Below are 13,856 nucleotides of genomic sequence, written 5' to 3' on the forward strand. Positions count from 1 at the left end.
CGGCGAAAAAAATACTCCACAGTACAAGACAGAAAGATGTATACTCAGTACAATATTGCTTCTATTAAACCTTCAGTAAGCAAGAAAATGCGTTCCCTTATTATACTACAGTCATTGAAATATCTGTTTTCTTAAAAAAAAAAAATAAATAAAATGAAAAAAATTGAGTAAATTGTTAACATTCTTAATACTATGAGTTATGTTAGCGAACAGAAGATAATGTAGGAACCAACAAACCTAACTCACCTAACTAATTACGCTAAAATCCTAACCAAACACTGAATAATGAACATCCTTTTCCTTCCCTTTGCATTCCTCCCAAGTAATCTTCATTATTATATGGAATTATACAAGAAACTATCTAATCATATATATATATATATATATATATATATATATATATATATATATATATATATATATATATATATATATATATATATATATATATATATATATATATATATATATATATATATATATATATATATATATATATATATATATATATATAAACTAACGAAAATAGGTAGTAACCTAAAAATAATGACTACGTACCCATTCTTCCCTTTGTAATAGCTGCAAGTGTCCTACAACAACCTATACAGTTACCTAAGAAGTTACGTATTAAAAAGTATTAATTAACAAAAAACAAAACGCGAGACACCAAGCACCACCCCAGTACTCAGAGTCTCCAGAAAACACGCACGCAGCCACCACGAGCTTGACGCACAAAACACACCAACACAGCCGCAAGACACGACTCACATGACTCTCGTATCTCTCCGTATCGATTCCCTAATTAGATTTCCGTCCCGTTTCAGCCCCGCGCCCGCTTGGAGAATACGACGGAGAGCATACTCGGTAACAAAGGACACAATTTGTTTCTGGCGGCGGTAGTTTGACTCAGTTTTATGCAGGACTGCTTCATGTGCATCAAAAACACGAGGAAAATGAGGATACTGTGGAACTATATGAACATGTACAAGGGCGTAGATAAACTGTACTTGTTGTGGAAATACTAAGTGATCAATGGTTTCATGGAATGTTATAGAGAAGTATGGAAGGTATGGAGAGGATATGGGATACTGAAGGTAGGACTGGGATGCTGTGGGATATTAGAATTTTGTGGAAATCGTTAGAATGTAGTGAATTAGACAGGAATGCTTTAGGATAATGTGGATGATATGAAAATATTATTGAAACTACTGGAATGTTGTGAACCATAAAGGGATGCTGTGAGTGAAATTAGGATGCTGTGGGTGGGATCAAAACACTGCAGGAAAAACTGAAACACTGTGGGGAAAACTGAGAAACTGCTGAATACTGGGGCACATTAAAAGAAAAAAATAGAAAACAGTGAATGATAAGATAGTTTCAAAAGTAATGCGAGGTTCTGAGAGTACACGATATCAAATAGAAGCAGTAGTAGTGGGAGACTGTGGGAGTAGAAGAAATGATGGATGAAATAGTAGAATGCTGTAAAATAATCTTCTGTAACGTAGAAAACTTAAGGGATACTGTGTTGAAGGCTGTAGTTAGATATAAAGGTTTTTCTTCTTGCTTGTTCGATTTTATCCCTTTTTGATCTCTCTTTCCTCTCTAACTGTCTGTCTTTGTTGTGTTTGTTGTCAGTGTATTGTTTCCTGTGTTTCTGTGTGTGTGTGTGTGTGTGTGTGTGTGTGTGTGTGTGTGTGTGTGTGTGTGTGTGTGTGTGTGTGTGTGTGTGTGTGTGTGTGTGTGTGTTTGTTGGTGTCATGGTCCATTCGTTCGCAACTGCAGTCAAATCTCTCTCTCTCTCTCTCTCTCTCTCTCTCTCTCTCTCTCTCTCTCTCTCTCTCTCTCTCTCTCTCTCTCTCTCTCTCTCTCTCTCTCTCTCTCTCTCTCTCTCAATGCCATTTAATCCGCTTTCCCCGCGCCTCGCCAAACACTGACATCACCGCAAGCAAATACTGTTACCATTTTTATGTCGCTTTGTTTTCACTGTCTGAGGCGAAGGAAGCCGCGAGAGGAGACAGGAGGCTACAGCAAGAACATTCTCCTCCTCCTCCTCCTTCTTGTACTTTTCTTTCTTATCTTCTTCCTCTTCCTCCTCTTTCTTCTTCTCTTTTTTTCTTCTACTGTTCTTCCGTTTCTTCTTTCTCTTCCTTTTCTTTCTTTGTTCCTGTTCTCCTTCTTCCTTGTCTTCTGCTTCCTCCTACTTCTGCTCTCCCTTTTCCTCTTCCTCTTCCTAGTCTTCCCTTATGTCTGTTCTTCCTCATTCCCTTCCTCTTCCTCTTCTTCTTCCTCTGTCCTAGTTCACTTTCTTCTTTCTCCTCTTGTTCCTTGTACTCTTCTTCCTTTTCCTCTTTCCTCCAACTCTTCCTCTGTCTCTCTTTTGCTATGAGGTGTAAGTGATAGAAAAGAAAGAACGGAAGAATAGTATTCTTTTATCCTTTCTTCTCCTTCTGCTTCTCCTCCTCTTCCTTTTCTTTGGTTTCTGTTCCTTCATTTGTTCCTCTTTCCCCAGTAAGAGGAGAAGGGGAGGAGGAGGAGGAGGAAGTATGAAAAAAGAAAAACTTAATCCTCGTTCTCCTTCCGTTCTTCCTTCTCCTCCAGCACGACCTCTTACTCGTCTTCTTTCTTCTCCTCCTATTATTTTTCTTTTACTTCCTTCTCCTCCTCTTCGTTTGTTTCCCTTCACAACACGAGTTTCACTTGAGGAGAGAGGAAAAAAATACTTGAGGAGAAGTAACATTCTACTCTTCCTCTTCGGCTTCCTCTTCCTCTTCCCTGTTTGCTTTCTCCTCTCTTCGTCCCTTCCTCCTCCTCATCTCTTCCTCATCGCCTACAGAAGGAAAGAGCTTGTGTTCTTCCCTCTTCCTCCTCAGAGAGAGAGTGGCTCCTCTTCCCCGCGTGGCTCTCCTCTTGTTCTCCTTTCCTGTCTTCTCTCCTTCCTTCTCCTTTACCTCGATTCCGCCTCGTTTTCTCTTTTCGGTGGTTTTGTTTTAGTATTTTTTGGAGCGTAACGTAAAATTGGGGTTTTAATTTTTAACTGTCGGAGAAGTGCGTTTCTGTTTTGTCTTTTGGTGTTATTTTCGCTTTTCTTTCCTGTGTTTCGCCCCCCCCCCCTCTCTCTCTCTCTCTCTCTCTCTCTCTCTCTCTCTCTCTCTCTCTCTCTCTCTCTCTTTCTGTGACTCAAACTCCAGCGGCTAAACTTTCTAAACCGGTTAAAAAAAAAAAAAAGAGCATCGAAACAGCACATTTTCTCAAACAAACCTCGAAGGGAAAACTACACTAAACTCTCATCTGCTCGGGGGCGCCGTCAGCCACACACACACACACACACACACACACACACACACACACACACACAAACACACGCCGCCTGCTGTCCCCACCACCTCGCCATGGACCGCGCCACGCTCCTTCATGAATGACATTTCACTAAGACCCTCTCCACCTCCCTGTCTACGAGCCTCTGTCCTCCTCCTCCTCCTCCTCCTCCTCCTCCTCCTCCTCCTCCTTCGTCCGTCCGTCCGTGCCTCCGCTAACAGGGTGAGTGAATAAGTGATCAGCTGCTTCGTCAAGGCGTCCTGCTCTTGCAGGGATAAAAGGCCCCTCTTGCTGGTATTCATGAGATGTATTACCGCCCACCCCGGGGTTTGTTTGTGTTCGTGAGGGCCAATCCGTCTTCAGCCGGATTCGCACAGGATTCACTCCACGCCGTCTTCAGAGCAGGGATATGTGAGCCAGCCAAACCTCTGCCGTGCATTTGGGAAGTGTTAAATAGTTCCATTCTTGTTTTTAATGTCCTGGAAACTTGAAAATGAAGAGTCGATGCCAGGATCAGTGAGCCAAAACACTGCTAGACATTTGGGAAGAAAGCTGAAACGTTCTTTTCTTGTTTTGAATGCCCTGGAAGCTTCGAAATAAAAAGGCTGTGAATCAGATGTCTGTCAGGCATTTGGAAGTGTCTTCTTTTAACTGTCCCGGAAAATTCAAAATCAAAGAGAAACGTAAGCTAAATATCTACTAGACATTTAGGAAGTGTGTTAAACCATCCCTTTCTTATCCTAAATGTCCCAGAAGGTTCAAGATGAACGAGTATTGTCAAACCATCCTTTTCTTGTTTTATAATGTCCTGCAAACTTCAAAATAGAAAGGCTTTGCAAGGAAACGTAAACCAAACCTTTGTTAAGCTTTTCCGGAGTGTGCTAAATCCTCCTTTCTTGTAGTGGATGTCCTGAAAACTTCAAAAAATAATATAAAACAACATAAAAAGATCCCCAGTCATCCAGTCACGCCTCAGGAGTTTTACGCATCGCGAGACGTTTTGGCGGCGACGTTTCCCGCCTCCGTACGTCAAACCGTTTTCTGCGTAGGACAGCGGCGTAAAAAGAAAGAGGGGGATAAACTCGAGTAAACCCGTCGCCCGCCGCTCTTTTATAAGTCAGCGGGGTAAAAAGAAAGGAAAGAAGGTTGGTGGGTGGCGGGAGGGAGGAGTGGGGGATAAACTCAAGTAAACCCGTCCGCTGGTGTTCCTCTGGGTCGCAAATTTGTCACAGTGTCACGGTTCGCATCGCAGTGTATTGGACGTCGTCTTTAGTGGCGCTTATATTTATCAGGTTTGGGCCGCTGGAAAAACGAGAGAGAGAGAGAGAGAGAGAGAGAGAGAGAGAGAGAGAGAGAGAGAGAGAGAGAGAGAGAGAGAGAGAATGAGAGTGGACTGTTTCGCTCACTTGAACCTCTTTGTCTCTCTCTTTCTCTCTTTCTTTCTGTCTCTCTCTATTTCTCTCTCTCTCTCTCTCTCTCTCTCTCTCTCTCTCTCTCTCTCTCTCTCTCTCTCTCTCTCTCTCTCTCTCTCTGACAATGGCCCGTATCAAACAACATAAAAAAAGTAATAAAAGGACGGATAAAGGGAAAAGTAAACAGGAAAAAAATTGGTGCATTTATATAAATAAAAAGGGGGATGAATATAAATGAGTGAATGAATTATATATAGATGAGGTACTGAGCATCGTTTGTTAATAATTAATTTGGTGTTAATGCAGTGCGAGCTTCTGTCCTCGTGTAATGATGATAATAATGATAATGGTGGTAATAATAATAGTAATAATAATAATAATAATAATAATAATAATAATAATAATAATAATAAGTAATAATAATACAGCAACAACAATATTGACAACACCACTACCACCATCACCACCACCACCATCAACAACAACAACAACAACAACAACACCAACAGCAACAACAACAACAACAATCTAGTCCACACATAACCGCTAATACTGCAACTCAATCCTTTACAGACTGAAAAACGAGAAGCAGCCCCATTTTGGTATTCACGGGACGAAAGAGAATCAGAGACGAAGTTTTCCTGGAGAGTAAGAAAGAGCACAGGTGAGTTGGACAGATGAGGTGGGCAGGTAAGCTAAGGAGTGGGTGGAGACTGGAGGAGGTACACGTTTCTAGTTACTAATTTATTTTCTTTGTTTTTTCTCCCTAATTCATGAAGTCCCGCTAAACACGTGGACTTGATGTTAGGCGTAGGATAAAACAAACTGCCACTTCAGCTAAAGGAACTTGACTTGAAAAAAAAAAAAAGAAGAAAAAAATGTTTGAACGTATCTTTCTTCTATCTCTACTTTTTTCTTTTTTTATTATTCGCGTTGTACATGAAAGTGAATTGACAACGAGAGCGAAACATTTCGACACATACTGTACTGTTGGTGGGAGAGACAGCTGTTACCTGATACCAATACAACGAACACGTCTACTTTCCATACGAAGCGAAGAAACGAAAAAGGCGAAAACAACTGGAAGAATTAGGTAACGTTCCGCTCTTCCTCTCTTCAAACGCAGCTGACGACAAACACTTAGAGGGGAGAGAAAAAGTGTATATTGAAAAACACACCTGATTACATGCAGTTAAACATGACAAAGACCATAATGAAAAACATACTTGATTATTATTATTATTATTATTATTATTATCATTATGCTCTTGAAGGGGAAAAAATGCATAAGGGGAAAAACACATTTGATGACAACACTTAGAAGGGAAAAAAAAAAAATTGTACTGAAAAACAATCTTGGATCCTCTTACACTTATTTCTTAGCCAACACTCGTTCATCAAAAGACAGAAAAGAAACTCTGAAAAAATAGCGTTGTTTTTCTTTCTTTATCGAGTGGTGGTGGTGGTGGTGGTGGTGCTGTGTGTGTGTGGAGAGAGGGAGAGAGAGAGAGAGAGAGAGAGAGAGAGAGAGAGAGAGAGAGAGAGAGAGAGAGAGAGAGAGAGAGAGAGAGAGAGAGAGAGAGAGAGAGAGAGAGAGAGCAAATACATAACCTTAATCAAATCAACACACACCCATTAATCATGAATGACATATAACAGGGGAAAATAATTACACGCCTTTTTTGTCGCCATATTTTCAAAAGCATGTTCCGTCAGTAACCAAATCTAGCAAAAATAAACTAATAAAAGAATAAAAAGATAGAAATAACACGCATTTTTTCAACTATTACACTGATTTTTATTTTAAGCTTTATTTTACTTTCTATTGTGTATTTTATCTACAAAAAAAAAACAGCAAAGGAATTCTGTAACAGACTGATGAAATACATAAATACAAAATAACAAGTATTTTCTCAACCATCACAATGTTTTTTCCTTCCACATGCGTTAAAATCAAGCGTATTTTCGTCCCTCTTTCAATGGACACATCCAGAGAACCATTATTCCACTATAGAGAAACATAACACACCTTTTCATATGCTAACACGTCCCTATATTCCTTCCCTTCCTCTCCTCTTTCATCCATCCATCCTGTTATCCATTTACTTGTGACGTAAAAAAATACAATAAAAAATTTCCCTCGCTCCCTTCTCTCTCTCTCTCTCTCTCTCTCTCTCTCTCTCTCTCTCTCTCTTGCCCGTGTGATGCAAATTATTCTCTCTGGTGTAATATTTCCGAGGGAGACATCAGGGACAAGCGAGTGATTGCGAGTGCATTGTTGGTGTCGCCCTACTCGCTTTGTCCACCCACGCAAATTTGCCATTCCCTTTTTTTTTTTTTCTTACCTAGATATTTTCGTGTTTTTTTTTCTGTGTGCGTTTGTGTTTCTGTGTTGGTCTCTTTTTATCACGTTCTATTGGTAGGTGTGTGTGTTATTTTGTGTGTGTGTGTGTGTGTGTGTGTGTGTGTGTGTGTGTGTGTGTGTGTGTGTGTGTGTGTGTGTGTGTGTGTGTGTGTGTGTGTGTGTGTGTGTGTGTGTGTGTGTGTGTGTGTGTTTGGAATTGTTTTTTTATTTCTTTTTTTGTTTTTGTGTTTGTTCTGTTCGTTTTTACTGAGGTGTTTCGTTGTAGTAATCAGACTTTTTATTATTTTTCTTTAATTAAAGTTTTTATTCCTTTCTTTTTTGTTCTTCTTGTTCTTCTTGTTCTTGTTTTTCTTTTCCTTTTTCTTCCTTTTCTTCATATTCTTGTTCTTTCCCTCCTCCTCCTCTTACTCTTCCTCCTCCTCTTCCATCACCATCATTTCTATCTGCACTCATCGTAATATCTCTTGTTTCTCTTTTCATGTCTCTTCCTTTCTCTCCTCCCATAGCTCCTCTTCTTCCGCACCTCCACGCCTCTCATCCCCTTCCTGGCGCTCTTCATCACTCCCCTTCCTACCTTTCCTCCACCTCTTTCCCATTCTCACTTTCCTTACTCCTCTCCCCTTCTTTATCACCCACATCTCCCTTTACTCTTAAAACTACCCCCTTCCCTCTCTCTCTCTCTTTCTCTCTCTCTCTCAGCCTCTCCCAGCCACCTCTTAGATCTCACTTCCTCCTCTTTTCACTTCCGTAATCTTCCCTTTCTTCTCTTCCTCCCTCTCTCCCTCTCTCTCCCTCTCTCACCCTTCACCTCCGTCTTGAGTCAGGTAAAGGGATACCTACATCAACTTAATCTCATGAAGCTTCACCTTGAAAACTGACTCCGTTTCCTCACCTAACCTGCTTTCTCGCTGCAGGTGTGTGAGGGAGGGAAGGGATGGTTGCGAGGGAAGGGATGAGATAAAGGCGGCTACAGGAATGAGTACAGGAAAGGAGGAAAGAACAGATGGGATGGGTGTGGATGAGAAAAAGGTAGAGTTCGATAGAGATTGAAAGGAAGGGGAGAAGGACAGGAGGATATAGGAGTGAATGGGGGGCAGAGGAGGAGGAAGAGGGGGAGGAAAAGGAAAAGGAAAAGGAAGAGGAAGAGGAGGAGGAGGAGGAGGAGGAGGAGGAGGAGTAGGAGAAGGAGGAGGAGGAGGAGGAAAGTGTCAAAGATAGAGGTCTAAGTTTTAAGGATCTCTCTCTCTCTCTCTCTCTCTCTCTCTCTCTCTCTCTCTCTCTCTCTCTCTCTCTCTCTCTCTCTCTCTCTCTCTCTCTCTCTCGGTTTTTGTCCCGTTTCATTTTTCCTTTATCAATTTTTATTTCCATATATCTTTCAATATCTTTCAGCAAGTGATTCTATTGCAACGGAACTTAATTCAATCCACTGATTTCATTAAAAGAGAAAACTAAAGCCAACCTGAATGAAAATATAAAAAACAAAAAATAAAATCACTTCCCCCTTTAATACACTTCAGAGTAAAAAATTTGAAAACACTAAAATTATGTAAAAATAGAAGCGCGGATATATATATAATAAAAAAATAAAGTTATATCAACGAGTCTTTCATTTTATTTTTTCATCACTGTTTTTATTTTCACCTGACTGACTTTCTTTCCATGCCCTTCCTCTCTCTCTCTCTCTCTCTCTCTCTCTCTCTCTCTCTCTCTCTCTCTCTCTCTCTCTCTCTCTCTCTCTCTCTCTCTCTTCCTTTCCCTCTTTCTCTTTCTCTTCTCTTTCGCTTGGTATGTGCGTCTTGCAAGGTAATGCGAGAGAGAGGCGAAGGAATGAGGAAGGAAGAGAAGGAGGGGGAAAGGGAATGAGGGAGAGGTGGTAGGAGATGAGAAGAAGGAGGAGGAGGAGGAGGAAGAGAAGGAGGAGGAGGAGGAGGAGGAAGGAGGAGGTGAAGGAGAGGAAAGAATGCTCCAGAGAGAGAGAGAGAGAGAGAGAGAGAGAGAGAGAGAGAGAGAGAGAGAGAGAGAGAGAGAGAGAGAGAGAGAGAGAGAATGTGTGTGTATGAGGTAAGACGCAGGGAGGTTGAGAGCTAAACATGCGCCTTTCCTTAATTAAGTCTATCTGGCAAAGTCTTCATCCACACCCCGTGATTTGCCTGGTGTTGCTGCTGCGGGGGAGAGAATGAACGCGCGACAGGGGCTAAAGGATGTGCTGGTGGTGGTGGTGGTGGTGGTGGCGGCGGCAGTGGTGGTGGTGTTGGTGGTGGAGGTGCTGGAGAGATGGAGTATATGGTCGTTTGTCGGAATGAGAGAGTGAGAGCAAACACACACACACACACACACACACACACACACACACAGAGGCACATTCAGTATGGCCCACCTCTTACCTGCTTCCAAATTAGCCTCACACACTATACATCTCTTGCTTCATAATGCGTGAAATTGCGAGGTGACTTTATACTCTCCCTCCCTCTCCCTTTCCTCTCCGCTACTTTAGTGCCTATATGGCCTCTGCTACGGGTGGCCAGGGGAGGTGCGGGGCCGGAGATGGAGAGAATGGATCTATGGAACAGCAGGCAGGGGAAGCGTTGGTGATGACAAGGTTTGGGAAAGAGTAGTAAGTTATTGTCGTATAGAAACTCTTGTGGGATTTTTAACACGAAGGAAAATCTTAGATAAACGAAAGGGATGACGGAGGAAAAGGAAAAGGAGGAGGCATAGGAGGAGGAAGAGGGGGAGGAGGAGGAACAGGAGAAGGGGAAGAAGAAAGAAGAATTTCAAAAAGATTCACAACTTTTCGCAAGGTTCAAAAATTGTTGAAAATATTGGGACATCAAAAGCATATGATATCACCAGGTTACGTGAGGTTTTAGAGGGGAAATATATTGTAAGCCAATTCCGAGACGACAGGAAATATTTTGGTTCAACACAAGAAAGCAAGATACAACAAAACGCGACACAAAACAAGAAAACTAAAAAAAAAAAAAAAAAAAAACCCACAGAAAGTTACATCAAGATTTATAAAACGAAACATACACCAAAACAAATCTAAATAAGACGGAACCAAACGAATATTTTGGAGCCAGAACTAAAAAAAAAAAAAAACTGAAAATACACAAAATAAAACATAAAAAGCGGCAAGAAGACTCTGGAGGATTCACCAAAAATGGGTCTTATTTTGCAGAAACGGACGAGTCTGTGCTATCAGGGTTTACTGAGCCTTGAGACCGACCAGCCCACAGCATCCAGAGTGACATATTTATAACTTGCGCTATCAGAGAGTGTCCGGGGAGAAGGAGGAGGAGGAGGAGGAGAAGGAGCAGTGGGAAGGGTACGTGTGGAGAGTGGCGGCCGGCAAGGAAGGGAACGAGACGGAGAGAGAGAGAGAGAGAGAGAGAGAGAGAGAGAGAGAGAGAGAGAGAGAGAGAGAGAGAGAGAGAGAGAGGGTCTAAGAGATGGGGAGCGTGACCAGGTAATGAAGACATAAATTTACATGTGCTAGGCAAGGTAGACAGGGAGAGGGAGAGGGAGAGGGAGGTAAGGGAGCCGAGATAGGTCGAGGGTAAGATGAAAGAGCGGGAGAGAAGAAAGGGTGGTGAAAGATGGAGGGAGGGAAGGAGGGAAGGAAGGGAGGTAAAGTGAGGTGAAAAAGGATAAATAATGACCTTGAAGTTTATAAAGCATGTGATAATGATACATGATGTAGAGAATGTGTGTGTGTGTGTGTGTGTGTGTGTGTGTGTGTGTGTGTGTGTGTGTGTGTGTGTGTGTGTGTGTAGTGATAATGGTGGCGGCTTTTACCTCCCACTGTCATTCAAATCTTTCCTTTTCTAATCGAAGGAAAAAAAACTACTTAATAACAATACTAATAATGATAATGAATACTAATAACAATAATGAAAATAACGTTGGAAATACTGATAATGACAATACAAAACTGATGACAATAACAAAAATCACTCTTCATCTTCATCATCATCATTACCATCATCACCATCATCATCATCATCACCATCATCTTCTTCTAGTGATAACCATACTGATAACGATAACAATGACTGACTGTGACTCGTTAATGAAAGAAAAAATAATAAAGGCATTGCAAAACAAAACTCGTCTTGATAAACCAATGAACAAGACAGCCAGAAGGGAAACTAGAGCGACACCTGCATTATCTTTCCTTGCAACTTCATTTCCTTGTATTTTGCAGGTAGTGGTGGTGGTGGTGGTGGTGGTGGTGGTGGTGGTGGTGATGGTGGTGGTGGAAAAAAAGTGGTATGGTGAAATGCAGGGATGTATGTATTGTATTGATAGTGTATGAGGGAGAAAGTGAGAGAGGGAGAGTGAGAGAGGGAGAGGGAGAGAGGGAGCGTGTGGGAGAGAAGAGGGAGAGTAGATACAAACTCCACAGCTCTCTCTTTTCTCTCCCTCACTGCCACGTTTTCATATACGGATGGTAGTGTTGCTGTGCTCTCTCTCTCTCTCTCCCTCTCTCCCTCTCTCATTCTCCTGTTTTCTCCCCTATTCTCTCTCTCTCTCTCTCTCTCTCTCTCTCTCTCTCTCTCTCTCTCTCTCTCTCTCTCTCTCTCTCTCTCTCTCTCTCTCTCTCTCCCCTTCCTCCAACTCACGGCAGCTCAAAAGTTTAATGAAAATAGACAAACCTTTCTTTCAAACATATATACACGGAAATGCAAAATAAATCTTAAATTGTCTCGCTTAGAATCATAGTTTCTCTCTTCACCATTTTCATTATTCATTTTATTTATTTATTTATTTTTTTTTTTTTTTGTATTCCGTTCAGATTTTTTTTTGAGGTGGCCATTTTTTTTTCATTTTGGTTTCTTCTCTTTATTTTTTTTTAGTTTCTTTATACTACGCTCTTATGAAGCTTACTTAATTTGAAAGCGATATTATTTATCTTTTATCTATTTTGAAATCTTATGTTTGTCCTACTGGTTGTATATTTTTTTTCTTACTATCTCATTATTTTTCTTCATATCGTAGGTATTTCGTTTTCTTTTTAATCTCTGCTCTTTCTGTGATAAACTTTCCTTATTTCCTTTACTTTTCTTTACTTTATTTTCACATTACACACATGTCCCTCTTCCCTTTTCCTCCCACTCGGCTATTTTCCTTCCTTTTTCCCTCACAATGCTCTCTTATTTCGTTTGATAATTTCTCTGTCATGCAAACTTTCCCTTGTTAAACTTTCTTGTTGCACACGTTTCCTCCTTTTTCCTTTCCCTCACACGCTATTTTTCTTCCTTTCTCCTTACGTTTCCCTCCTTTTTTACTCACATGTTATTTTTTTCAGTTTTCCTTACACGCACACACATTTTCCTTTATATTTTCTTTTCCCAGTACACATTTGTCTCGTATCCCTTACCTTCATCTTTCACACACGCCTTCATTTTCCTCTGGTGTTCTGTTGCGCTCCTTTATCATCTCCCTTATTATTTTCATCTACGTATCCCTGTTATTTTCTCCCTTAGCATTCCCTCCCACGCTCCCATTATTCTTTGTCACAATCGCGGCACAGCAGACAGCAAATGGCGTCAGTGGGTGGTCAGTGTTTCCTTCAGACGCGCTAATGAACCATCAAAGACAAGCTCAAGAGTCCCTCGCACCCACGTCATAACACATCAGTCCTCCTTCTCCTCTTCCTCTTTGTGATGTTTTCGTATCGAGTGGAAATAGATATGGTATATGTTTTCGATATGACCGCCTTACTTTTCCGCTTTGGTCTCTCTGATTTTTCGTAATGATGACGTTACTCTCTCCTCCTCCACCTCCTTCTTCTATTTTCTGCCATTTTAGTATCGAGCAGAAATAAATAAGGTATATGTTTTCTATAATGAAGCAAGACTTACGAAGATTTCTCCTCCACCTCCTTCTCCTCCTATTTTTACGCCTTCTATGAGCTGGTATCTTAGTATCGAGCATCAATTGGTACGAATATAAAAGTATGATCTACATACTTCTTCGCGGACCCTCATATATATTTTATTAATGAAGTAAGTCATAGTCGGATTTCTTCTCCTCTTCTTTTATTTTCTGACATTTTACTATCGAGCAGAAATAGATGAATAGATGCGAGTTTTATGTAAGACCTATCCCTTCGTGGTCTCTCAAGATTTTTAGTAATAATGAAGCAGCTCTCATAAAGATTTCTCCTCTTCTTCTTCCTAATATTTTCTGTCATCTTTCAACTGAGCTGAAATTGATACTAGTACACGTGTGTTTTCTATTCGATCTATTTATTTTTTATCTCTTTTTTTTTTCAATTCTCCTTTGATACTAACAGAGAAACGAGTCTCTCTAAGATTTCTCCTCTCCATCTTCATATTTTCTGCCACCCTAGCAATTAGTGGCGGTAAAAATTGGTACGTGTATAAGAGTGTTTCTACTTCTACTTCCTCTTCACTTTCTTACTCATCTGTGGCAGCAATGAAGCAAGTTTCGCTAAGATTTCTCCTCCCCCTCTCCTTCCATTTTCCTGCTATCTCTTTAGTTGGTATTGGTAGAGAACTGATACGTGAATATGAGCGTTTTCTATGAGACTTCCTTCTTCGGAATCCCAAACTCTATTAGTCTCCAACAGTAGTAATAATGATGAAAGTCTCACTATGTAATAATACTCTTACGAAACTAAACTGCCCAACTTTTTTGTATTCTTGTATCTTTTTGGAGTGGCATAGTGAGTGAGATTTTAAGCATTTTATTTATCTACACCAGGAAATGAATAGAACAAATAAATAAATGGATAA

The 13,856-nt window shown here is 40.7% G+C and overlaps 1 protein-coding gene across 1 annotated transcript in view; it reads left to right on the forward strand.

The window, feature by feature from the left end:
* The window catches only part of LOC135108061 (uncharacterized), a 117,504-nt gene that overhangs the window by 71,375 nt on the left and 32,273 nt on the right, over nucleotides 1–13,856 (forward strand). Inside the window, 1 exon segment of the mRNA XM_064018658.1 lies at nucleotides 5,301–5,391. The gene's annotated coding sequence lies outside the window, so the exon portion shown is untranslated.

Source organism: Scylla paramamosain, chromosome 16 (genome assembly GCF_035594125.1).
Source record: "Scylla paramamosain isolate STU-SP2022 chromosome 16, ASM3559412v1, whole genome shotgun sequence".
Taxonomy (NCBI): Eukaryota; Metazoa; Arthropoda; class Malacostraca; order Decapoda; family Portunidae; genus Scylla; species Scylla paramamosain.